The sequence below is a fragment of the Cavia porcellus genome, unplaced genomic scaffold (genome assembly GCF_034190915.1).
Source record: "Cavia porcellus strain 051 isolate PalLab524CR breed Dunkin Hartley unplaced genomic scaffold, mCavPor4.1 scaffold_33, whole genome shotgun sequence".
Lineage (NCBI taxonomy): Eukaryota > Metazoa > Chordata > Mammalia > Rodentia > Caviidae > Cavia > Cavia porcellus.
Genome location: NW_026947516.1, coordinates 17237438 through 17263241, shown reverse-complemented (window position 1 = coordinate 17263241; position 25804 = coordinate 17237438). Strand labels below are relative to the sequence as shown.

Sequence of the window (25804 nt, the reverse complement as noted above, 5' to 3'; positions counted from 1 at the left end):
AGTTCAGCTTCTAGCAGGTCCTCCCCTGCCCTGCATTGCTAATTTAGGCCACCCCCACCCCCACCCAGGAGGATTTGGTCACTGTCCACTTAGGGAAATCAGCTTTTTCCTAGGGGCTGATTGTTCCCAAGCTCGCATTTTTTCCTCTTCCTCTTCTTCCTCATTTAAGCAAAAAGCAGACTGAAATAATTTCCTGGTGGTTATTTGTATTTTCCTTCAGAATACGAAGATGATTCTGTATGCTAATTCAGTTTTCTTTTTTATATAGGGAAAATGGAATAAAAAGAGCAACTGTATCATCCATGGCTTAAGTGAGCTAAGGCTGTCATTAAAATGGTGTCAATAATCCATCACTGATGAGCAATAAATCCCTTTAGAGTCCCCAGTAAGAAGTATGTAATTTTGGTTATTAGATGACTAGTTCTGAGTTGGATTTATGCCTGTGCCACAAGCTATTGAAATGTGCAAAGCTCATTCCTGCCTTAGCCCCTGGGTTTCTGATCCTCCTCCTTCGTACCCAATCAATTTTCCCCATTCCACTTGCTCTTTGTGCTTATTAAGGCTCAGTACCTCCTCATTCTCTACTTTCTTAAAATATGTCTCTCTGGTTTTACGAGTTCTTAAATCAAAGCACGGGGATTTTTCCTTTGCAACATTTATTACAGAGGTTTAGGTATAATTATATGCATGTATGCTTAATTAGCTGCCTTTGCTAACTCTGTAAACCAGCAGGCACTCAATCAATACTTGTGGATCAAATGATTAAGCATATCAAAAGATGAAGCACACTGCTGGGAAAGTTTGATATCCTTTCTGCTTTATTTCCACTGATCACATTCTTTTTAAAAAAATTCTTTTATAAAAAACTACCAAAATTTCATAATCACATAAGAGAATAGCAAGTTATCATATGGTGTATTATCTGAGTACAAGACATAAACCAAAAAGATTCTTACAAAAAGAGACAAACAGTAACAGAAAACTTTTTTTTGAAAGAACTAAGATAAACTAGTAGTATACATGAAATCAGCTAGCATATATATTAAAATATTTCTAAAACAATGGAATACTTAGTTTGGGAAGTATTTGAATTCTCCCTATTTGCTATTCAGAGAGAGCTTTCATGGTCAACTCTTCCTTGAGTTGCCCATGACCACCAGCCTAGCTGAGGCCCCTGCACCCTGGCTTCACGCTAAACCTCTTGGTGGTTTTCCCTTTTCTCTCACACCCCTGACTCCTGTGCTCTGTCACTCGGTGGTCTCTCTAAATCATGTCATCGTGTATCCATGCTAACAACTGTACAGCAAGCGGTGACATCTGTGTCCAAGGCCCGGGTGTTCCTACTCCAACCCGCCTCAGGTCTTATCTGGTTCCTCCTCTTCTTTCCCATGCTCTGGTCTTCCCCTGCTGTTGCCCTTGGTCAGGCCAAAGAATGAAACACTGGAAATGGGAAACATCCACCAGGCAATAAGATGTGGCACAAAGAGTGTAAACTTGGTGGTGAATAAACATCGATTCCATGTAAAAATGATAACACCCTGAATTTACTCGATTAAATACATTTACTATTACAATCAATTTCACTTCATTCCCCCTTTCTAACCTATTAGAAAAATCTGAATTACTTTACTGCCTTCCCTGGTTTGCTTATGATCAGATGTCTCACTGTGTTCTTCCTTTTTCATGAAGGATATGCTGTCTCCATAATTAAAGACCATCCACGGGGGCCTCGCCCCTAACGCAGTGACACTATAGCCAGGAGCACCCCCAATGAGTGTGCTGAGTGGAATCCCAGAAGTACAAATTGCCTTGCTGGAGCTCCAGGACTGTAAAAGGCCCTTAGATGCTGAGTGCATTAGCCCCTGGGCACACTATCAGTGCAGGAGACTAAACCCAGTTTTCCTGTGGTCCATTCTAGGGCTGCATGTTGCTCCCAGGGAGCTGAAGATAACTCAGAGGCCACTACACAACCCAGGGGGCTCTTCATCAGCCCATCCTTTCCCAAGGGTATTGGATAAGTAATGAAGGACAAGGAGGCTGCGGCATCCCAGCCTCTAGCAGAGCTCCTCGTGAAGGAAGGCATTGTAGAGCAAGCCTTTTAGTGCTACTGCTCTTTAGGTTTGGTGATTTTACCAAGTGTTAGGTCTGAGAAGAGGAGGAAGAGGGGAAGGAAGGAGAGTGGGGAAGGAAGGAGTGGAGAGAGTGGAAAGGGTGGAGTGGATGGCCATGGAAGGAGTGGGCGGAGGTGGCTACAAAGATAAGAAGTATAAAATATAAGTAACCTTTATTTCGGGAATGCGGGGAGAGACCCCCCCGGCCCCCGGGGCGCAGCATCTCCACCCCGGGGCCAGCGGTCTCTCTCTGGAACACACTCTCTCACTCTAACACGTGGAGTGAGGCCCATAAGTAGCCTCTGTTTGGGGTGGACCCTAAGGGGTATTAGGTATTCACAGGTAGCCCATTGGCACACGTTTGGCGCCAGACGTAGGTTACTAAGCGCAGGGGTATAGGGTTACAGGTAAATCTCTAAGGGGCGGGGGAGGCAGGAGCTCCTTAATTTGGCTGAGGCTTCTCCTGGTTAAAGTGTTCGGTCTGGGCCAGCAACTCTTTCACCAAGTTACCTGGAAAAATTAAAGAACAGCTCTGAAATAGTTATAACATACACGGAAATGTAGAATACAGTAAAGAGCAGGTACATATGGCTAGAAATGTTTTTTTTTTTTTCTCTTTTTGTTTTTTGGTACCAGGGATTGAACTCACGAACTAACACTTGCCAGGCAGGTGTTTAGGCCACCAAGCTAAAACTCTGGCCCTAAAACTGTAATGAATTAGTTTACACATGAACAGCCACCAGTGGCTTGTAGCTACATTTTAGATAGGACCCTTCTAGTTCAAGTTACCTTTTTTTTCCTGTAGTACTGGGGACTGAACCCAGGGCTTTTGCAATGAGCTAAATCCTCAGCTTTTGTTTTCTTTTTCTCCCTCTTTTTTTTTTTAATTGTTGAGACAGGGTTTCACTAAGTCACCAAACTGCCCAGGCTCCCCCCATCTCAATCTTCCTGAGTGCCGAGATTATAGGTGTGTGCTACCATGCCCGGCTCAAAGTCCAAGTCATCTTAAAAAGAAGTATTTTTCTTCTTTTTGAAAGTAAGGAAATCACAAACATTAATAATCACTGGAATATTATCAAACTGGTGCTATTTTCACTACATCTGAAACTCTTTATCTTACTAATCAACGAATTAGCACTATTAAACTTTGATTTTTATAGTGTAGGATTTTTTTTGGGGGGGGGGTAGTGGGAATTGAACTCAAGACCTTGCACTTGCCAGGTAGACGGTGTGCCAGAGCTATAACCCCAGTCCTGGTGTATGATCTCATAGCTATGTATGTATGTATACATCTGTGTGTGCATGTTTATATATATATATATATAAATTTTTTTTTCTTGGTACCAGGCATCAAACTCATAACTGCCAGGAAGGTGCTTGTGCTGAATTAAACCCCCAGCCCATAGCTAGCTATATATATTTTTTTGTCTTTTTTGAGACGGGGGTCTCACCAGGTATTTCAGGCTGGCCTTGTGCTCACTTTGTAGCCCAGGCTGGTCTTGAACTTGCAACGATCCTCCTACCTCAGCCTCCCGAGTGCTGGGATTACAGGCGTGAGCCACCATGCCCGACTCCATAGCTATATTTTTGATAGCTTTCAAATAATCTCAGTTTCACTAGATGATCTAAGTGAAACTGCGTTTTTTTTTTTTTTTTTTTTTTTTTTTTTTTTTTTTTTTTTGGTACTGGGGATCGAACTCATGACCCAGTCTTGCCAGGTAGGCCCTTATGCTGCTGAACTAAATCCCCACCCTCGTTTTATTTTTATCTTGGGTATTAGGTGTAGGCTTCTATGTCCGTTATATACAAGTCCCCACATTACGACTGTCAAATTAACTGAGAGAACAGCAATCTGAGTGGCCAGCCAAAGAAGACCTGCAGGGAAGAAAGATGCAGGCACAGTGCACAGGGTGTCCATGAAATCTGCCATAACCACCTTCACTTGATCCTTTTCATCTTAAAAACATCTAGATTTAAACATCTGAGGGAGGCACCGAGCCAATGATGCTGGTAAGGATGGTGACGATTTTTTTTTTTTTTTGTCTTTTTCCTTTTTATCGGTACCAAGGATTGAACTCACGACTGCCTGCTTGCAAGGCAGGCACTTAGGCCGCTGAGCTAAATTCCCAGCCCCATGATTCTGTTTTATGGGAAGCAGCAACCAACACAGAGTCCTCACTGTGAGGCAGGCACAGAATGATTCTACCTGTTGTGCTTTGTAACCTTCAACAATCCTGTGTCATTCTTGGTCACCATGTACCCTGGGCCTCCCCTTGGGCTACGGCTGCCAGGAAAGGTGACTGTAGTCTTTACCACTCAGCAAGTGAGGATAGCAGGACCGGAGGTGCTCAGCAGGGCAGCAAAGACTGTAACAGTGTCCTGGGTGAAGACAGGCGTGACAGTGTCAGACGCCAAAAACCAAATTCACATTCACTCTGCTCTGTTCTTCCAACCAGCTCAGAAATGATGACATGTCACATGATGTGGGAAATTAACCAAGCAAAGCTGCCACCTCCCCAAGCCACTACTGTTTTGTCAGAACTAAAAGGTACAAGGTGTCCTAAGGAAATAAAGGTATTGACGGTAACTAGATTAATAACTACTTTTTTTCCATTTAAAATCTTATACTACAGACTTCCAGGAGAACATGGCAGATTGATAACAGCAGCTATGGAGGCTCTCTGAGATAGCCAGCTTGGATTCCAGGAATGGTGCAGTGTGGGGAGTCCTAAGCAGGGGGAGATATACCCTGCCGACCCAGGAACGAACTAAGCTGACAGAAACCAACTGGAAATGCAATCCTGGTGCTACAACTGGAACAGCTAAAGTCTCAGTGCCGAAGCTGGAACCCGTGCCTCTGGAAACTGCAGCTTGAATTTCCTGCCGCGGCTGCTGCATCTGAATTGGCACAGCAGGGACAGAGACGCGAAAGCTCTGAGAGTGGAAATTGGGTAACCAAATTGAGAGCAGAGCTGGCGGGGAGCCCTGCATCGACCTGTGGTGGCGGGGGGGAACCCTTCCATAGACTAGGAGGCTCCAACAGAGGACATTCTGGGACTGGACAGACTAGCCGGAACAGGATGCTGCAGTGACATCAGTCACATATTCCCCTCTCAAGCGGGATTGGTGGGGAGCACTTGACCTGGGTGACGCCGCAGACTAAGACCCAGTAGGCTAGCCCAAAACAGGTCCCTGCGCCTGGCAGTGAACCCTAATGCAGTGAAGCCTTCAGCAGGTTGACTGACCTGGAGGGCAGGCCCAGCATAGGCTGCCCAGGTCTGTGTCTTCCTTGTACACTGCAGTGTGTGGGAACACCTAGCCAGCACGATTCAAACTGTAAAGGACAAAGAAAGAAACTGGGCCTCCTATATATGCTTGTGTGGAAGGAACAAAAAGTATGGGAAGAGGGAGCAACAAGAAAGGGTCCTCAGTCCCCAATCCTGAGAACATTGATCCAGGAAAGGTAAATGCAAAGGAGAATGAGGATAGAAAACATGCAATATCAGGCACAGCACCAATAGACATAAAGTGATATCTCCGGGAACTCATAGACAAGTTCAAAAGTGAAGTATTGAACCAAGTAAAGCAAGATATAAGTAGAATAGTTAAAGAAATGCTAAGCACCTCCCAAGAAAAAATAGATGGTGGAATGGAAGAACAGAAAAAAAGGGGAGAATTGTTTGATGGAGAAAATAGAGAAAACATAGAATACATGAAGCAGGTTCAAAGAGATTACCAGGAAACTAAAAACTCTATTGAAAGCTGGCATAATAGCTTGAAAGAAACTAAGGATAGATTATCTGAACTAGAGGACAGGTTTGTAATGTGGGAGCATGAAAGGAAAAACTTCTTAAAAATAACAAGGAAACAAGCAGTAACAATACAAAGGCTAGAAGATGATAAAGAGGATCTATAACTTAAGAATTAAGAATGTAAAGGAAGAAGCAGGAATACAAACAAATGAACTGCAAAAGCTATTCACAGAAATAATCAAGGAGAACTTCCCTAATATGGGAAAAGGTAAAGATACTCAGATGTATGAGGCATACAGGACCCCAGCCACCTACAACCCAAACAGAACTATACCCAGGCATTTAATAATCAAAATTCCGGAAATCTAATATAAGAACAGAATATTAAAATCTGTCAGAGACAAGAAACAGATCACTTACAAGGGAATACCCATCAGAATTACAGCATACTTCTTGGCACAAACCATCAAATCATGAAGAGCATGGTGCAAAACTATTTAAGCTTTGAAAGACCATAATCTCCAGCCAAGATTGATATATCCTGCACAACTGTCCCTAGAAATTAATGGAGAGACTTCTGGGAGAACATGGCGGATAGATAGCAGCAGCTACGGAGGCTCTCTGAAAGACCCAGCTTAGAATTCAGGAATGATGCGGAGTAAGGAATCATAAGCAAGTGGAGATATGCCCTGCTGACCCAAGAATGAACTGGGCTGAGAGAAACCAACTGGGAATGCAATCCCGGTGCTATAACAGGAACAGAAAATCCTCAGTGTGGAAGCTGGAGCCCACACCATTGGAAGCAGTGATTTGGGTTTCCCGCCGCTGCTGCTGCATCTACATCGGCTCAGCAGGGAGAGAGATGAGCGAAAGCTCTGAGAATGGGAATCGGTGAATGGAGTTGAGAGTGGGACGAGCGGGGAGCTGTGCAGTGACCTGCAGTGAGTGAGAGAAACTGGGACTCTTCCATGGTCTAGGAGACTCCAACAGAGGACATTCTGGGATTGGGCAGACTTGCCAGAACAGGGCACTGCAGTGACTTCAGTCACGTATCCCCCTCTCAAGGGGGATTGGTGAGCAGTGCCTAGCCTACATGATGCTGGTGGCTGAGACCCAGTAGGCTAGCACAACCCAGGTCCCAGCGCTTGAAGGTAGATTGACCTGGAGGGGCAGGCCCCACATAGGCTGCCTGGTCTGCAACTTCCTGGTGTGCTATGGTGGGTGGGAACACCTAGCCAGCACAATTCAATCAGACTGCGGCCGACAGGGAAGGAAGCTGGGCCTCCTATACATGCTTGCATATATAAGGAACAAAGAATATGGGAAGAGGCAGCAACAAGAAAGGGTCCTCAGCCCCCAATCCTGAGAAAGAGGCAATAGCAGACACAGCACCAATAGATATAAAGCGCTATCTCCAGAGCCTCATAGACAAGTTCAGGAATGAAGTTATTAATGACCTGAAGCAGACATAAGCAGAATAGTTAGAGAAATGCTAAGCACTACCCAAGAAAAAACAGATGGTGGAATGGAAGAACAGAAAAAGAGGGGACAATTGTTTGATGGAGAAAATACAGAAAGCATAGAATACATGAAGCAGGTTCAAAGAGATTACCAGGAAACTAAAAACTCTATTGAAAACTGGCATAACAGTTAAAAGAAACTAAGGACAGATTATCTGAACTGGAGGGCAGATTTGTAATATGGGAGAATGAAATGAAAAACTTCTTAAAAATAACAAAGATACAAACAGCAATAATACAAAGACTAGAAGATGATAAGAGGATCTATAACTTAAGAATTAAGAACATAAAAGTAGAAGTAGGGACACAAACAAATGAACTACAAAAGCTACTCACAGAAATAATCCAGGAGAATTTTTGTAATTTAGCAAAAGGTAAAGATACTCAGTTGTATGAAGCATACAGGACCCAAGCCACCTACAACCCAAACAGAGCAACACCCAGGCATATAATAATTAAAATTCCAGAAATCCAATACAAGAACAGAATATTAAAAGCCATCAGAGACAAGAAACAGATCACTTACAAGGGTACACCCATCAGAATTACAGCAGATTTCTCGGCACAAACCATCAAATCATGAAGAGCGTGGGGGGAAATAATTCAAGCTTTGAAAGATAATAATCTCCAGCCAAGATTGATATATCCTGCACAACTATCCCTGGAAATTGATGGAAAAACAAGGTGCTTCCAGGATAAAGAGGAACTAGGGGAATATGCAACCACCAATTCAACTCTATAGGGAATACTGCAGGATATTTTAAAAAAGAAAAATACGAAGAATCCAGAAATAGTGGCAGAGAGGCCATAATGAATGGAGTAGAAAACAAAATGAAGAAGACAAACTGACAACTAATGACAGAAAAAGAGCTCAACAGAAATGAGGCAGAGAAGATTGGATGACAGGAAGAGCTATTTTGGAGAAAATGACATCTTAATAGGTAATACTGATTTAGTATCATCTTGTTTTGAAGTCTCATCAAGCTTTTGTTCTTCTGTCTCCATTGGTCTGAACAGGTTGTATATTATTGGATTTTATTATGTATCACAGTATAAGCAAAAACTTTTATAGAGGAGATTATACAGAAACCATTGTTCATTTTCTGTTAGTTGGCTCTAATACCCTGTAATAATGTCATTCTCTTGAATGGTTTTACACTGTCTTGATATGTTTGATGCTACAGTATACGAAATTATACTCAAAGATTTCAATGAAAGAGACACTATGGTAACTACTTTTATGTTGTGATAACTTGTGGTGAAACACCATTTTGCTTAAATGGTTATGTTCTGTGTTGTTTTGTTGCTATGTCCTCTTTTATCTCAATCTCCTTTTTTATTATTTTTATCTTTTTAATTAAGGGAAAAAATAAATTAAAAATAGCAGGATATATTATAGTAACCCACTTTCATTTCCTATTAACTTGATTTGAAACCCTGTATTGCTCTCACCATCTTGTTTTGACTGATTTTACTCTATTCTGTTTTGCTTGATAGTACCAAGTTTGAGAGTATAGGCAACAACTGTGAAGACAATGAGATTCACTATGATGCCCATTTTGGTTTGACTATTATCTTCTTTTGAAGTCCTGTAATGTCTCCAATGTTTTGGTTTTACTGGTTTTGTTTATTACTGTTTTTTTCAATTTATTATAACTGATGATAAAGGCAATTCTTTTTAAAATAGCAAGAGGCATTATGGTAACCATTGTTGATCACCTTGTATTCTGTTTTTACATTATGTACTATATCCATCCTTTTGATTTGACTGACTCTGTTTTGTTTTGTCACATTTGGTTTTACTCTCTTAAAAAAAAAGTAGTAAGAACAGTGGGGGGGAATAAACCCAAAATGTGTAATTGTTATTGTAAAAAAAAGAGGAAAAGAAAGTGCTCTAAAGGATAGAACTGCATGTATATTTAAGCATATAAGATAGATAACCATATTACTGAGTTTTTGTTGGATCATTGAACAGAACTGTTTGCAGTCTCACTGTTTGAATGTCCACTTTATATGTTTTAATTTTGTAACTTGAACAACTATTTCTAAGATGACAATATACAATCTATGAACAAGTGATTTCCTACTGTTTATTGCTTTTGAAATTTTGTATAACTTGTACCCTTTTTCTGTTTTCTTTTCCTTTTTCTCCTTAAATAAAAAATCTCATACTACAAAGTGTCAGTTTTCAGAGTAAGTCATCCTAGGAAGGATGTAGGTACTCTCAGTCACTAGAAATTTTGGTTGCAGCAGGTTCATGTCATTGAGAACACAGTCAATACTGCACTGGCAGGCTGGACCGAGTGCAGTGGTGTTTACAACTAATTGATCACAACCAGTTACAGATTTCTTTGTTCCTTCTCCACTCCCACTGCTTCACTTGACTAGCCTTAAAAAAAAATAAAAAAATACTGCACTGGCAAAATAATTACTGTACTGGAGAAAATAAAACTTATAATGAAAACATAGGAAGTAATTTGAAGGCAATAGTTTCAGCTGGATTAGTATCACTTATGTGTTCCTTTGCTTTGTTTTTTTGAGACAGGGTCTCACTACTTGTTCAGGCTGGACATGAACTATGTAGCTTATGCTAGAATCCTGCCTCAGCATTCTGAGAGCTTCAATTACAGGGGTGCACCACCACATCTGGCTTTGAATTCATTTTCAGATGTGTTTTTAGTTCAAACATATAGAGGAAAAGGAGGAACACCTGGAGTGTTGAAGTAGTGTTTAGAAACTATGCTAATTCACTACAAACAGTGGAAAATAAAATAACTGATACACCATTGCATATGGTACACTGTCTCCTATCCTTCCAGTAGTTCTCTATCTGGGGTGTGGGATTTACAAATGTCTTTTTTTGTGTATATTTTTGGTACTTGGGATCAAACTCAGGACCCTGTACTTGCCCGGCAGGTGCTTATGCTGCTGAACTAAATCTCCAGCCCTGCTAATGTCTTAAGACACTTTTCAATGTTATTATTTGGGTAAGAATGCTATCGGTAGAGGTCAGATATGTCACTGAACATCTACATGGATCAGGACAGCTTCTAGCAGCAAAGAGCATCAGGTGGAAAATCCCTGTGTCCTCACATGGGCAGTAGCTTGTGTTTGTGGGGGAGGGGAGAAAGATCACCTGCTGCCTACCTGAGCTCCTATTTTCCAGCTGAGCTGGTCAGAGAGCATGGAATCTATAACTCAGGGCAGAATATTCTGCAACATGAAGCTATTGAGATGCATGCAAATATTAATATGCCAACTTCTAGAAAGCTAAGATTCACAGAAATAATTTGCAGCCTCAATGTTTGATTTGCAGATCAATGTTAGTAAAAAGATAACTGCTATTAAGAAATGCTAAAGAAAAAAAAAACAGAAATGCTAAAAATATCAGGTTGTGAGACACTTGAAAGTGGATATCTATCTTGTCAAGCTCTTGTATGCCACCATTTCAGCATGGTAGCGAATGGTTATGCTGACAGTTCTTAAGAGCTGTCACACTGGAATGCAAATGATATCCTATCTACAAATGCTTAATAAATGGTATAAATTCCACAAGCCTTTCTCATGTCCTCAACCAAGTATTATACTCACAGGATTTGTTTAGGGTCCTTAGCTGCAGGTCTAGAGATGGTGGGGACTTGATTGACGGACCTGGGAACCAGGAACCATTTGAACAGAGATCTGCAAGGAGTTAAAGAGCAATCCTCAGGCTCTTTATCATTATCATCTTGGGCTTGCAATCTTCATCAGTTGCAAAGTTACTTGCAGGAGCCTAAACAGCTAGAGAGAGAAAGGCAGAGGAGCTTTCAGCAAGATGCTGAAAATCATGTGAAAACCTGAGTAGGACAACATTTAGATTATTACCTTCACACCTTGAGGTGGGACCTTATGCTTTAGGGTTAGGGTCTTATATCTCTCCTTATAAAATAGAAGGGCCCACAAGAGTATTACCTGATCTCAAAGAGGAACCTATCTGATTATGAGCCTAAGTCAGGCTCAGAGGTGGGAACCTGTCAGGAATCATCTTCATTGCAGTATTTCTTGTCTTTTCCTTGGCTTCAGCATCTGTGTTGGGTGCGGTGATGCAAAGACTAACAGGGCTTGAAGTCCATCTTGCAGTGTGTAATCTCTCCTCTCAGGAGCCTCCTATAATATACACAGCACAAGGAAGGAAACAAAAGAAACTAGTTCAAAGCAGGGAGTTCATGCCTCCTCAGATTCTGCCTTCATCTGCCAAAAGGAGTGTGGCCTTGTTGGGGGAGGGGACGAGTGGCAAAGGAGTCAATCGAGAAGTATAGGGGCATTAACATTTTACCTACAGACATGAACTTTCTCTTTTTATGCCACCTTGTAAGGAGGATATGCTACATAAAAACCCCCACCATGACCCCAAGCGATGCACAGCAATGAAACAAACATAAGTTCATGCTTCCCCCTCTTCAGTATACCCCTGCTATATATGGGCACTTCTCTGTATTCTGCCTTAGCCCTGTTCCCTCTGAGCTACACAGGGAGAAGGCAACACTTAGGTTTAAGGAGAGGAAATCATCTCTGTATATGGTAAAATGAAGCACACAAGGCACTGTATATATGCATGACTTTGCTAAGTCATACTCTGAACTAGAGGGATGGGGATATGCTGCCATCACATTGAAAGGGACAGGTAGGAAGTCAGCAAACTCCATGGCGGTTGACTCCCTACGTGGGGTCTTTAGTCCAGTGTATTCATTTGTAATAAACTATCATAGACTGGTTGACTTAAATATACAAATTTAATGTCTCATCATTCTAGAAGCTTAAAGTGTGAGCTCGAAATCACTGGTAGAATTGGTTCCTTCTGAGGGCTACAAAGGATTTGTTCTATGTGCCTTTCTGCTTGCAGAGTCAGTTCTGTATCAAACTAGGCAATGGAACCCAGATATTGGGTCAAGTATCAGTCTAAACAGCACTGTAGAGGTATGCCCTAGATGAGTTTAACATTTCTTTTCTTTTTCTTTTTTTTTTTTTTTTTTGAGACAGAATCTCACTACGCAGTTCGGGGTTGGTCCTGAACTAAGCGGCCCAGCCTAGTGCTGGGATTATACGCATGTGCCACCACCCTGGGCAAGATTAACATTTCAGTTAGTAGAGTAAAATCAGATTATTCTCCATGTGGTTGGGTCTCATCCAATCAGTTGAAAAGCTGAATGAAAGAAGACTAAGACCCCTCAAAGAAGATTAAGTTCTACTTGCAGCTGCCTTTGGACTTGAGCTGCAACACCAACTCTTTTCTGGGTTTCTAGTACGCAGGCCTGCACTGTGAGTTTAAGATTTACCAGACTTATTATCCATGTGAGTGTTGTACTCTACTCAAAAAACAAGGCCCCATGATGAAAAACGGGGCAAGACCCCAAAATGACAAACAGGGCAAGACGTTTTTTTTAAAAGAAGCGCTTTTATTTTAGCTGGCCTGGCGACACAGTGCAGATGGAATTTGCAAAGCTGTGAAACTGAGTTAGAGTTCTGACTGATTTTTATAGTTCATTTATGATTAGCTCATCGATCATTAAGTACATAGTGATGAGAAACAGAAATAAGGTGGGCCTTTGTTCCCCTTTGCTTGAGGTAAGAGGCATTTCACAGTGGGTGGTTAGCCAATTCATAGCCCTTGGTCTGCCAATTCCAGGAACATTTGTCTCTCATGAAGGGAACAATGGTTGACACAGCATCATTTGTCTCTTACAAGGAGAACAAAAGTTGACATAGCACATAGGTCACTAAGATGGGGGGGCATGACACATTACAGAACAGAACGACGCAGTCAGTTAATTTATAACTATGTGGTTGGTGCTTGGTTACTAGGGTAATGAGCTCAGTACAGAATGACAATATTACTAATAACTATCTTTTTAAGTAACTATTTTTGTTAATTATCTTTTGATCAATTATTTTAATTTTTAGCATCTTAGTATAACAGTGAGTTACTTCCTTAAAATAAATCTCTCTATGCTCCTTTATTCTATTGGTTCTGTTTTCCTGGAGAACTGTACATTTTGCTTTTCGTAGTTTCTTGGCTTGTGTCAATGTTATTTCAAACCTTCACCATGCATTTTCACCGTGTCCATCTAATTTCCCCTTTAATTAATGATACTGGTCATAGTGGACTAGAGACTATCCTAATGAGTGCATGTTAACTTCATTATATTTGTAAAGACCTGATCTTTAAAGTCATTCTAAAAGAAAAAAATAAAATAAAATCACATTCTATGATACTAGGACTTAAGACTGATATACATGAATTGGAGGGGGGGATAATTCATCTCATAACCAGCAGTGATACCTAAAAGGAATTAGAATTTTTTTTGTTTGTTTTTTTAAAGAATTAAGTTGTTTTTGTACCTCGTTATCAACTCAGCCTGTGATCCTCCGAATCAGTCAGTTGCTTGGGGCGGTAGGGAGGATCTTCTTGTCTCCCAGCCTATCTGCTGGTTGGCTCACATGAAGGGTAAATTGCCTTCTTGTTTTTTTTTTCCTGGCCCTGTGAGGCCACTGCTGGTTCATGGAAAAGGTGAACTGGCTTCACGTTTCTCTTCCCAGCCCCCATGGCCATTGCTGTCTCATAGGAAGGGTGAATGGCTGTAGTTTCATTCTTCTGATGGTAACCTTTGACACATGAAAAGTTTTTAATTTTGATGAGCTCTATGTATTATTTCTTTAGATGCCTTTAATTTTGGTATGACATTTTGCTGAATCTGATGCTATGAATCATTCCCCTTTTTTCATTTGTCCCAACCTGCGGGTAAGTCCACGGAGACCCTAGAGGGGGAGTGGGGATGAAGAGGGGACAAGAGACACAAAGGATGGAGACAAGACGAAGTCTGATCAAGTCTCGTTTATTCACAGGAGTAACAAATATATAGGGTATTGAGGAGGAGGGATTTGGATTCCGAGATTTCAGCAGGTAACTTAGCAACAGTGGCAAGAACGAGGGTTACAGGTCAATTCAAATTTCCCAAGTGGGGGCTCATAAGGCGGGCTGATTAACGTAATTCCTGAATAGGCCAAACAAGCTAGGTAGGCAAGATGCTGCTTAACTACCAAATTTAACTCCTGGAGGGAGTTAAAGTGGTGTGGCCTGCAGATATTAAGGTGGTGCAGCCTGCAGATATAAGGTGGCAGTCAATTACAGGGTTTCCCACAGGTCCCTCTTTACTTTAAAATATAAGAGGCTGCATCCTTGAGGAGACTGTGCCTGTCTTGAATCAGGGCACTTCCACAGCGGGGCCAACCTGGCCTTACCCGTCATTGGAAGGCAGGGCAGCGAGAGGCCCAGTTCCTGTCTTAGGTGGAGGTTGGCGTCCCGTGTGAGGCCCAGCTGCCCATTTCTGGCTATCCAGTCTATTGTACCAAGGCAAGAGAAATGGAGCGGGCAGCATGCTTTCACAAAGCATTATCATAACACAGTTTTGCGGGCTCCACGTAATTTTCTCTATCAGCTATTCTAAGCCTGTGGTAAGGGACCTGTGTTGTTTGACAAAAGCCATCAACTTATTCTCATAATTCCAAGAGACATGATCCAGGCTATTGGTTCCATCATCTGAAAAACAAAAGCTGTGAAAAAATTCTCTCAGGGGTCATTTTTCGTCCCTGGAGCCCTCTGTAACATTATCCTCTATTTGTTGTATTTGATCTATTTGTTTAACCAATCATTCTGGCAGCCATCTCGCAGATTTCATCTCTTTAGAGTAAATGCATACTGATCCTTGTCCCCAGATAAGGACTGGGTCTGGACCATGCCATGTCCAGGGGGATAGTAAAAAAGCAATCCTTGATATCTATGGCAATTTTAAAATAGCCCAAAGGTATAGCAGCAGGTGAAGGGAAGCCTGGCTGTAAGGCTCCCATAAAGACCACAGTCCTGTTTACTGCTCTAAGGTCTTGAAGCAATTGCCATTTCCCTGATTTCTTTTTAATGACAAAGATGAGAGTGTTCCAGGGGGAATTACTAGGTACTATATGGCCTGCTTTAAGCTGTTCCTGTACCAGCTGTTGTGCAGCCACTAACTTTTCAGAGGTGAGAGGCCACTGATGGATCCATATAGGCTCCTCTGACAGCCACATAATTTTTTCTGCATGGATCGCAGGAGTGACAATGGCCCCTACGGAAAATGGCCCAATCTGGCTTGGTCTGTTTTTGGTACAGTCTCTATGGGCTCTGTCATTCCTGTATTATTTTTTCCAAGGCCCATATCAGGTGAATATCCACTATTTAACATTTGAGCAGTGACAATGGTATTTGAGCTACCCATAATTAACCCTATTTGTGCCAGTAGATCTCTACCCCAAAGATTTATTGGTAATCCAGCTATGACATATGGTTGTATCGTGCCTTGATTGTCCTCTCTGTCCTTCCAGGTCAGAAGTTTTGAACTTTTTTATGGGTTTTGGCTTTGACCTATGCCTTTTTTTTTTTTTTAAAGCCAGTCAAATTTAGCAGTGGGGGGGTGGTATAACAACTTTAGTGACACTAATGTTAATAAGTTCTGATAACCCACTGCCGTCGGACCAGCTGACCTATGCCTTTTAAATGAATCAAAGTAACTGACATTGGAATCTCTATCTCTGGAGTCTTTTTTTGCAGTTCTTTGCAAAATGACCAGTCTTTCCACAGGTTAAACACTTTTATTTTTTTGAGATAAGAATTGTCTAACTGTAAAGCCTTGCAAGGCGGCAGCCACAGCAATGGCCTTGCTGATAAGCAGTTCCAATGTCAATGGTACCAGGGATTGAACTCACAGCCTTTCATTTTTCAGGCAGGCACTTGTGCCACTGAGCTAAATCTCTAGCCCTGGGACTGAACTCACAACCCTGGCTTGGCTGGCAGGTGCTTATGTCTCTGAGCTAAACCCCCAGCCCTTGCTTAATGCTCGTGAGAAAGGAACTCATATCGCCCTTAAATTGCTTTTGGGCCTCTCTGTCGGCATAGGCATCCTCCCCTATTAACATATCAAGGTCCCACCCACTGCCAGCTTGCATATTGCGCCTGGCAGTCTCTTTGCAATTTTCTATATATTCTGATTTCCACAAAAGATAATCCCCACCCGATAAAGTCACTCGGGCCAATCCTTACCAATCTGTAGGTGTGAGCCAGCCATCAGCAAAAGAATCCAAGACAGCAAGAATATATGTGGCTGTGTCTTCCTACTGTGTAACCACTGTTTTTAATTCTCTATTCAGTTTGAATTTGAAACCAGAGTAGTGTCGAATAACTCCGCCCTCTGTGTCCCTCATTTCCATCACAGGGAAAGCCTCCATATCATCTAGCTTTAATATTGGATCAGGCCAGGGGGGTAAATTTAGAAATCATGCCTCTCAGCGGGGGTCACTGAGCAGGAGAAATCCTGGAGGAAACTCTGGGGTTAGTTTCACTTTTCATTTTAAATTTAGCTGTTTTTAGTTTTTCTAATTGAGCTATCAAATCCTGATGTTCTTTTTCTAGTTCAATCTGTTGTTTTAAAAATTCAATTTAGTCTCTTAATTCCTTCCTAGTATCATAGTTAAACACACTGAAGCTGGAACTATACCATCATTACAGTATGGGGGAGGGATGCACGGCTACTGGTGGCTTTGCTCCCGAGTTAAAGTTTAGCCCTAGTGGACAATTGCTTAATTTTTTTTTTCCTTTTACCCTTTGCATCTTTTAAGCCTTTCTTAAACTTTTAACAAAAATCTCATGTTGGCTCATTCCTTGTCCTAGCGGACACAATTGCTAAATTTTCTTTTCCTTTACCCTTTGCATCTTTAAAGCTTTTCTAAACTTTCAACAAAAGTTTCATGTTGGCTAATTTGTTGTCCCATAATTGCTGTTCACTTACTGAGGTTCAGTGGCATGGCAGGCTCCCACGTTGGTCCTCTATTTTCTTTTCCTTTTTCTACTTTGGGCCCACTAACAGCGTCCCTCATTAAGTCCCCTGTTCTTGGGTCCCATGTTGGGGCGCCACTTGTCTCGGCCTGTGGGTAAGTCCACGGAGACCCTAGAGGGGGAGTGGGGATGAAGAGGGGACAAGAGACACAAAGGATGGAGACAAGACGAAGTCGATCAAGTCTCATTTATTCACAGAAGGAGTAACAAACATATAGGGTATTGAGGAGGAGGGATTTGGGTTCCGAGATGTCAGCAGGTAACTTAGCAACAGTAGCAAAGGTTACAGGTCAATTCAAATTTCCCAGGTGTGGGCTCATAAGGCAGGCCGATTAACATAATTCCTGAATAGGCCAAACAAGCTAGGTAGGCAAGGTGCTGCTTAACTACCAAATTTAACTCCTGGAGGGAGTTAGGGTGGTGCAGCCTGCAGATATAAGATGGCAGCCAATTACAGGGTTTCCCACGTTCATCCTTGTATGTTTCATCTATTTTGAGTTAATTTTTACATACATTGGAAGATATCAACTAACTTCATTCTTTTGCATGCAGGCATACAGTTTTCTCAACACTGTAGAAAAAATTGGCCTCATCCAAACTGAATAGTTTTGACATCATTTGATCATAGTTTCTTTTTTAAAAAAAATATTTTAGAGCTAGGGGAAGATGGCAGAATAGTAAGCAGCAGAGTGAATAGCTTCTCTGGGAGAAACAGTCCAGATGCTGGAATATACCATTCTGGAGAAGACAAGGAAGGAAGTGGGTCTCCTCGACCCAGAAAGAAACTAAAGTGAGAACTGAAGCTCACAGAGAAAATGAACAAAACAAAAACTTAAACAGAAGAAGGTGGGAGTCAGTGGCACTTTCAACCTGAGCCAGAACCACTGTGTAAGAAACGCTGTTGGAACCTGGAGACACACAGTCACAGTGAAGCTGGTGGCTGGAAAGCCTGAACACATCTCTGGAGACGATGCAGTAGCAGAGGGGAGCAGCAGACCAGAAATCTGCACCAGCTGGTGGTGAATATGGGGGACTCAATCCTCCCGCGGGAGTGGGCGATTGGCCAGGGGCCATTTTGGAGTTGGGCAAGATAAGCCCAGAGCCAGAACTGCAGCCCTCTTCATTTAGTCACTCCTAGCCCGGAACAGACTGGTGGAAATTGCATGGACTGAGTCCCATCCCTGTGCGTGGTCCAACAGCCACTGTATAAAGCTATCACCAACCAACCTGCCTGCCTGGCACATACTAACATGAAGACTCCCTGCAGTTAACCAGCCTGGAAGGGAGGCCCCAGCCTGCCCGCCCCTGGTGTACTCCAATATCCACCAGCAGGCTGGGAAAAGCAGCAAGCAGCAGAAATACCTAGCCAGCATGCTTCAGAGTAATTATAACCAATACAGGAAGTGCTGAGGACCCCACTACCCACTTGCCTGGAAGAAGCAAAACGCAGTCTCCGGCCTCCAACTCAAGCAGTACTGGTCTAGGAGATGTAAACACAGAAGAGATTGGGAATCACACACCTGAAGTTTCTGAAGCAACAGCAACTGAAATAAAGACAACTTTATAAGGCTATAAAAGAACTTAGAACAGAAATACTATTACAGGGGCTGGGGATTTAGCTCAGCGGCATAAGCACCTGCCTTGCAAGCAGGCGGTCGTGTGTTTGATCCCCGGTACTGATAAAAAAAAAGAAATACTATTACAGGTAAAAGAATAAATGAGAACCATAATGAATTGCTAAGCACCTCTAAAGAAGGCACAGAAGGAAGAATAGAGGAGCATAGAAAAAGGATGAATATAAAAAATTTAAAATACATGAAACAGATTCAAAGAGATTACCAGGAAATTAAAAACTCCATTCAAAGCTGGCAAAACTGCTTGAAAGAAACTAAAAAAGACTATCAAACCTTAAAGACAGGTTTGCAGCTTGTGATTGTGAAAGGAAAAATCTCTCAAAAGTAACACAGAACCAGGAAGTAACAATACATAGGCTAGAAGATGATAAGAGAATCTATAACTTAAGAAAAAAATGTGAGTGAAGAAGCAGGGGTAAACACAAATGAAATACAAAGGCTATTTACAGAAATAATTAAAGAAAATTTCCCAAGCATAGGAAAAGGAAATGATATTGAGATAAGTGAGGCATATAGAACTCCAGCCAGCTATAACCAAAATAGATCTATATCCAGACATATAATAAACAAGATCCCAGAAATTCAACACAAAAACAGAATATTAAAAGCTGCCAGAGAAAAGAAACAGATCACCTATAAAGGAAAATCCATCAGCAAATTGAGAGACTTCTTGAGACAAACCATCAAATCAAGAAGAGCTTGGAGTGAAGTATTCCAAATCCTGAAAGAAAATAACCTCCAACCCAGATTGTTGTACCCTGAAAAACTCTCTCTCAAAATTAATGGATAAACAAGATGCTTTCATGACAAAGCAGAACTGGGGGAATTCATGACCACCAAACATACCCTACAAAAAATACTGAAGGACATTCTAGAGAGAGAGGAAAAAGACTATGGTTTCAGGAATAGTGGCAGAGGGGGCTCACTGAATGGGGCAGACAGTGGAATGAAGGGGAAAAGTAGACAACCAACAATCAGAAAAACAGCATAGCAGAGTGAGGTAGGGAAGGTTGTCCATAATCACTAATGTAGATGGCCTCGATCCACCAATAAAAAGAAACACAGTCAGAGTGGATCAGGAGATAGGGTCCATCAGTATGCTTTATGTAAGAAACACCTTTAACTTGAAAGGGGGTTTATAGACTGAAGGCCAAAGATGAGAAAACAATGCTGTATGTGACAGGGAACCAGAAACAAAGTGGGGATAGCTTGTCCATCAGCTGCAGATAGTTTAGAAAGCCATGTCATGTTTATACAATGGAAAACTACTCAGCTATAAACAAAGAAAACCTTGAGGCTCTTGTAGACAAATGGATACAGCTTGAGATCATGCTCAGGGGTAAAAAAGGTTCAGAATCACTTAAGTGAATAGCAGGTTGCCTCCCTAATATAAAAACTAAAAAAGTTTAGTGGGATCTAAAATGTGCAATATATCCTGTTAAAGTGAAAGGGGAGGAATTGCCTAAAAAAGGAAGGCAGTAGCCATTGTTAATCTAGTATCATAATTTGAAATCTGTATTGTCTTTATTGTTCTGTTTAGTTTGGTTTTATTCTCTTTCCGTTTGTCTCCTTGTATTTTATTTGTTGGCATGGAGAGCTATTCCAAAGATACCAGGATATATTATCGTAATCATTTTTGATTTGCTATTAGCTTGATTTGAAGCCCTGTATTGCTTTCACTATTTTGTTTTGACTGTTTTTATTCTATTGTGTTGTTTGATAGTATCAAGTCTGATAGTACAGGCAACTACTTTGAAGACAATAAGATACACTACAATACCCATTCTGGTTGGATTATTATCTTCTTTTAAAGTCCTATAACGTCTCCAATTTTTGTTTTTATTGATTTTGTTCTATACTATTACGTTCAATTTTATTATGACTGATGATATGGGCAATTCTTTTGAGGATAACAACAGGCATTACGGTGGCCATTTCTGATCTCTTTATATTTTGTTTTTAAGTCATGTACTGTGTTGATCCTTTTGTTTTGATTGACTCTATTTTGTTTTGTCTCATTTGGTGTTATTCTCTTAAAAAATTTATTTTAAAGAGAATAAAACAAAACAAAACAGAAAAGAACAAAGCAGATCAGAATAAAACAATGCAAGCAACACAAGATTTCAAGACAAGATAATAGGAAATTAACTGTAGCTACCACAATGTCTCCTGTTCTCCCTGGCATCAGAAATTCTCAAACCAAGGTTAAAATCACTTTTTTCAATTTCATATATTTTTATATATACCTTCTTTACAGTTGTATGTCAAAATGTCTGAGATGAGAAATTCCCTTGTCATAAAGCCATGTAATATTGTGGCTCAGGATCTGACATGCTCTCAATGGCTTGAACCATCATTAGTACATGCATGACTGAACCATCTGGTGCACTGTATCACAGTCATGCATGTATCACTAGTAGTTCAGAGCTGCCTGGCATTGAGACATACAGATTGCAGACCCACTGTTAATGTGTTAAAAGACAGACTGCTAATTGACTTTCTATACGTTATCGTAATAGTAGCTGGAGCCAGATTAATTAAGAGCATCTAATTTTTAAATATAATCACTACCTGAATTCACTGAGCAAGTTTCAAAAGCAATACGTGGAAGTTATCTGAATCTGATGTTTTTCTCCCTTATTAGTGAAAACTTTACAGTAAAAATACTACTACAAATGATTCATATTTATAATGTTCCATTTTAACAAAGATTAATCTGTGACTAGATGGCTCCTATGAAAACCAAGGTTTTAGTGCTATCCATTATTTGCTATCACAAATTATTTATGTATGGCTTGCACTTTGCCAACATACTCCTTATCTGCTGATTTGCAGACTTAAAAATGTGTGAATAAGCTGGGCATAGTGGCACATGCCTGTAATCCCAGTACTTGGGAGGCTGAGGCAGGAGGATCGTTGTGAGTTTAAGACTAACCTGGGCTACAAAGTGAGTTCAAGGCCAGCATTAACTGCATAGTGAGACCCTGTCTCAAAAAGACAAAAAAAAAAAAAAAAGAAAAGTGTGAATAAAAAGATTCTAAGTCTCTTTTCTTTTTTTTGCAATGCTGGGGACTGAATTAGTGTTTTTGCACTGAGCTACATCTCTCAGAATTTTTTATATTTGTGCAAGGGCAGCAAAAAAGTACTGATAAAAGGTTAGAATTATAGGGCTGGGAATATACCTCAGTGGCACAGCACCTGCCTAGCAAGTATGAGGTCCTGAGTTCAATTCCTGATACCAGAAAAAAAAAGGTTACAATTGTATTGAAAAATATCTTGTTATTACATTGACCATTCATTTTCTCACACGACTTCAAAAGGAAGCCAGTCTTTTGCAAGTCCCTGAAACCTAAATTACAAATTATATTGTCATTTAAGAAAACTTAGCTTCTACCTTACACTCACTTCTCCTCTGAAGGCGTAATACCAATTTGGGGTTGCCAAAGATTTCCAAATACACTTCTTTTTTTTTTTTTTTTTTTTTGTCTTTTTCGTTTTTATCGGTACCAGGGATCGAACTCACGACTGCCTGCTTGCAAGGCAGGTGCTTATGCCGCTGAGCTAAATCCCCAGCCCCCTCAAATACACTTCTTATATCTCAGTTGTGTTGCAACTAACTGTCCCAGGGTGGCCAATGATATGCAATGCTCATCCCTCTATCATTTCCCAAATGTTTTTACTCACGATTTACTCAATCCTTATTGCATTCCAACTTTATGCAATGACGGCCTTTTGCCTAGCCCTACAGAGAACAGGAGAGGTGTGTAAGAGCATAGATAACTGGTTGCTTTTGGCCTTTTGGTAAATTTCAGCCCAGGTGGTGACTTAAAAGGAGAAAACCCTTCAAAACACTGAAAAATAGTGCAGTTTCTTACCAGGTCCCAGAAGAGAGGGTGAAAGGGGTGAAGGTTGGTTCACCATGGATTCCTGTACAGGCTGTGAAGGAACTGCTTTGAGATGTGCAGGGCTTCTTACATGATTTCTGGCTGTTCTCCATTTTCCAGCAGGACTTTTAGCAGAGTGGAGAAAGACACATTATCAGTTAAAAAAAAAAAAAAAAAAAGCAGAAGTAGCACATACGAATGTGATTTTCAGTGGCTGCCAGAAAACAAATTTTAACCAAATTAAGGCATGCACATCTCTGTTAACTTCTTCAAGATTTTCCAGCAAAAATAAATGTGAGTTACACTGACACTAACAAGTAGTTTCTAGCAACCTCCGACCAGCAGCAGTTAATGCTGAATATCACAAAAAATCTCAGTTTAACAGTACTTGTATTTTGGAGATCACTCTCCTTCAGCTCTAGAGCACAGGCCAAAAGTAAAAGAACTAGGATTTGCCCACAGGACACAAGTGTGCTGGCGATTCCCTATCCTGTTGGTGACTGTAAATTCTGTTTATTTTCCCTAGCACAGTCAGGGGAGAAGATCAGTAACCCACACCAAAAGGAGCCAGTCTGCAGTATTTTGGTTGCTAGAATTAAAATCTTCTTACTCCCTATATCTCTGAGACAACTGTTCTACCTTTAAAAAGATGTCTGATCCTTCCTGGGAATAAAAAAGGCTAGAAAGAGGCAAGGGCTCTTCTCCCAACTCCCTCCCACTTCCATTCCAGAGAAAACCCGCCAGGACTCTGAACCTCCTCAGCGGACCGACAGCTTCCCCGAATCCAGATCCCAAGGTGGCGCGTGGTCGTGTGTGGGAGAACAGTAGGTATGCTATGTCCTTTCAGGCAGATTACACTCCCTTTACTGGAACCCCATATCGTCACCTTCTTTTAACCGAGCTGCATCCCTGTTATTCGCTCTCACGAAGCAAGGTTCTAGCATGCGGCCATCTTGGATACACCCCCTCTACTTTGCCACACCCCTCACACGGGAAAACCCATTTCGCTCTTCAGACCATGACCCCGTTCGGCCTCCGTTCTCCCGGAAGCCGGAAGTCCTGCCTTATCCATACTTCCGGCGCCCGGGACCATATTCGCCCTTTTTCCTGCCCACGCCAGAATCCACACTTGTTTTCTACCGCGGTGCAAGTCCATAGTGACCATGGTACTCCCTCGGCGGCTACCCCACTGCTTGTAACTTGCGCTTGCCATTCGTGTTCCTCATCTTTATCACGCAGGAGCGCGGCGAGGCCACGCCCATACGCACGGGCCGCGCCCCCAAATTCAGAGCAATTTTGTTTGGCTTACCTTTGCCCCTTCTTCCTTACGTCAGCGGCTCACTTTCTTTTATGGCCGTGCCTCCACACTCCGCTTAGTTCATGTCCCAGAGCGTAGCTCATTTCATTTACCCGTTCACTCATCCACCAGCCAGAAGTTCTTCCTTGCAGCCTCTGCCTGCGTTCTCGAGTCTGGAAACTTGCCCTCCACCTGGGACAGCCCCTCCCGCGAATTCGCCCATTTGCCCCGTGCCCCCACTTTGGTTAAGTCTGACAAGGTCAAATCTAGCTGCTGCAATTCCCCTAAGCAACCCCCTTTCTTTGGGACGTGCGACCCACCCTTTTCACTGGCGGGACAGTTCCCACGGGGGCGAGGTCGCGTTAGCTACGTCATATCCCTTTCATTCTACATTCCCCACCCCTCTGTAATGGTTTATCACAAAGATCCTCCCAGTTTACTCTCATGCCTGATTTGCATTGGTCATTCTGGTTTTACGCATGCGCAGTTAGCTGCATTGTGTCCTGCTTAGCCCAATGTTCCCAGGCTACCCGCTTTCGGTTCTGCTGTACCAGTGGTTCATGCGCCAGGATCGGTTTTCCCTCCTAGAGGATGAACAAGTCTCTTAAGAAAAGCTTCCAAGTCCCAGACCTAGACTTCAGCATTTATAGTGAAAGGAACCTGCGAATATCTGATCCTCTAAAAAAAAAAAAAAAAAAAAAAAAAAAGACTTTCTTCCTGTTTCTCCTAGCTGTAAACATAATCACTGGATAAACAGTAACCGCGTAGGAAACACAACTAGAGGATCAATGGTAGAACTAGGTTTCTTTTAATTAGGTTTCATGTCCTCTGATCCGACCTTGAGGGCCAACTGGATCTATGATCCAGCTGCTTAGTACACTTTAAGTGCTAGCACATGTGAGAAGCTGCACACTCTGCTTCTTGCTGTGTGCTTCTAATAACTTTTTCTAGGCACTTCTGCTTACAGCCTCCTGCTCAAATGTTATTGTTTTATTTTTTTCCCCATTTACAGTTCTGGATCCACAAGAGAAAAAGCGAGTTATTACCAGCTCCCCCCACCCCAAAATTCTTTTTGTTTTTTTCTCAGAAATTCTTGAATGGTCACTGCTAAAGGAAAGCCGCTTTTTATTCACCTTTCAGGCTGTCATTCATTCAAAAAAGATTTGTGGAGTACAATACTGTGCTCCAATGACAACACAACTCTCAAGAAGTGTACAGCCTGCAGTTCCCCAACTTGAATTTGGATGGGGAAGAGAAAGGAAAAGAAAGTTAAAGGCATCTGATGAGGGAGTTGATAGGTGGAAAAGTACTTGGTAAGTCCTGTTTGTAAGTGGTCTGTTGATCCCAACTATTAGGAGTGATGCGGGCAGCAAACAAAGGAGCCACTTTCACAGTACTTAACCACAGTCCCTTATATAGTATATTCTCAGTAAATCATTGAAAATTTGCCCCTTTCACTTGCATACAGGGTTACGGTTTTTCTGTTGGTGGCAGTAAGATTTTGTATATGTAATTCTACGTATGCTAGTAGTCAAAATTTTATGATCACATATAAAATATTAGCTGCCTTCTCGCCCACCTTCCATCCATTTTTGCCTTGAAAATGGGATATGTATATGGGGGTCACATTGCTGAACAGAGTAAAGAATGATTTTCCCGTCCAAGTACTAACCAGACCCGACCCTGCTTAACTTCCGATTTCAGA

General features: G+C 41.6%; 1 long non-coding RNA gene across 11 annotated transcripts; it reads right to left on the bottom strand.

Annotated features, from left to right (window-relative positions):
- Nucleotides 1-2267: 2267 nt before the first annotated feature.
- On the bottom strand, nucleotides 2268-24477 carry LOC101788011 (uncharacterized). 11 transcript variants are annotated; one of them, XR_010045450.1, is made up of 8 exons: nucleotides 24112-24477; nucleotides 22794-22927; nucleotides 22603-22660; nucleotides 18711-18828; nucleotides 17238-17396; nucleotides 13762-14025; nucleotides 10975-11529; nucleotides 2268-2621 (listed from the first exon to the last, which is right to left on the bottom strand). It is a non-coding gene; the product is annotated as an uncharacterized LOC101788011 (long non-coding RNA). The 11 variants fall into 11 exon arrangements; XR_010045451.1 differs by having other exon boundaries at nucleotides 18711-18764; nucleotides 24112-24476; XR_001199653.3 differs by lacking the exon at nucleotides 22603-22660 and having other exon boundaries at nucleotides 10975-11163; nucleotides 11335-11529; nucleotides 24112-24475.
- Between the last annotated feature and the right edge of the window lie 1327 nt (nucleotides 24478-25804).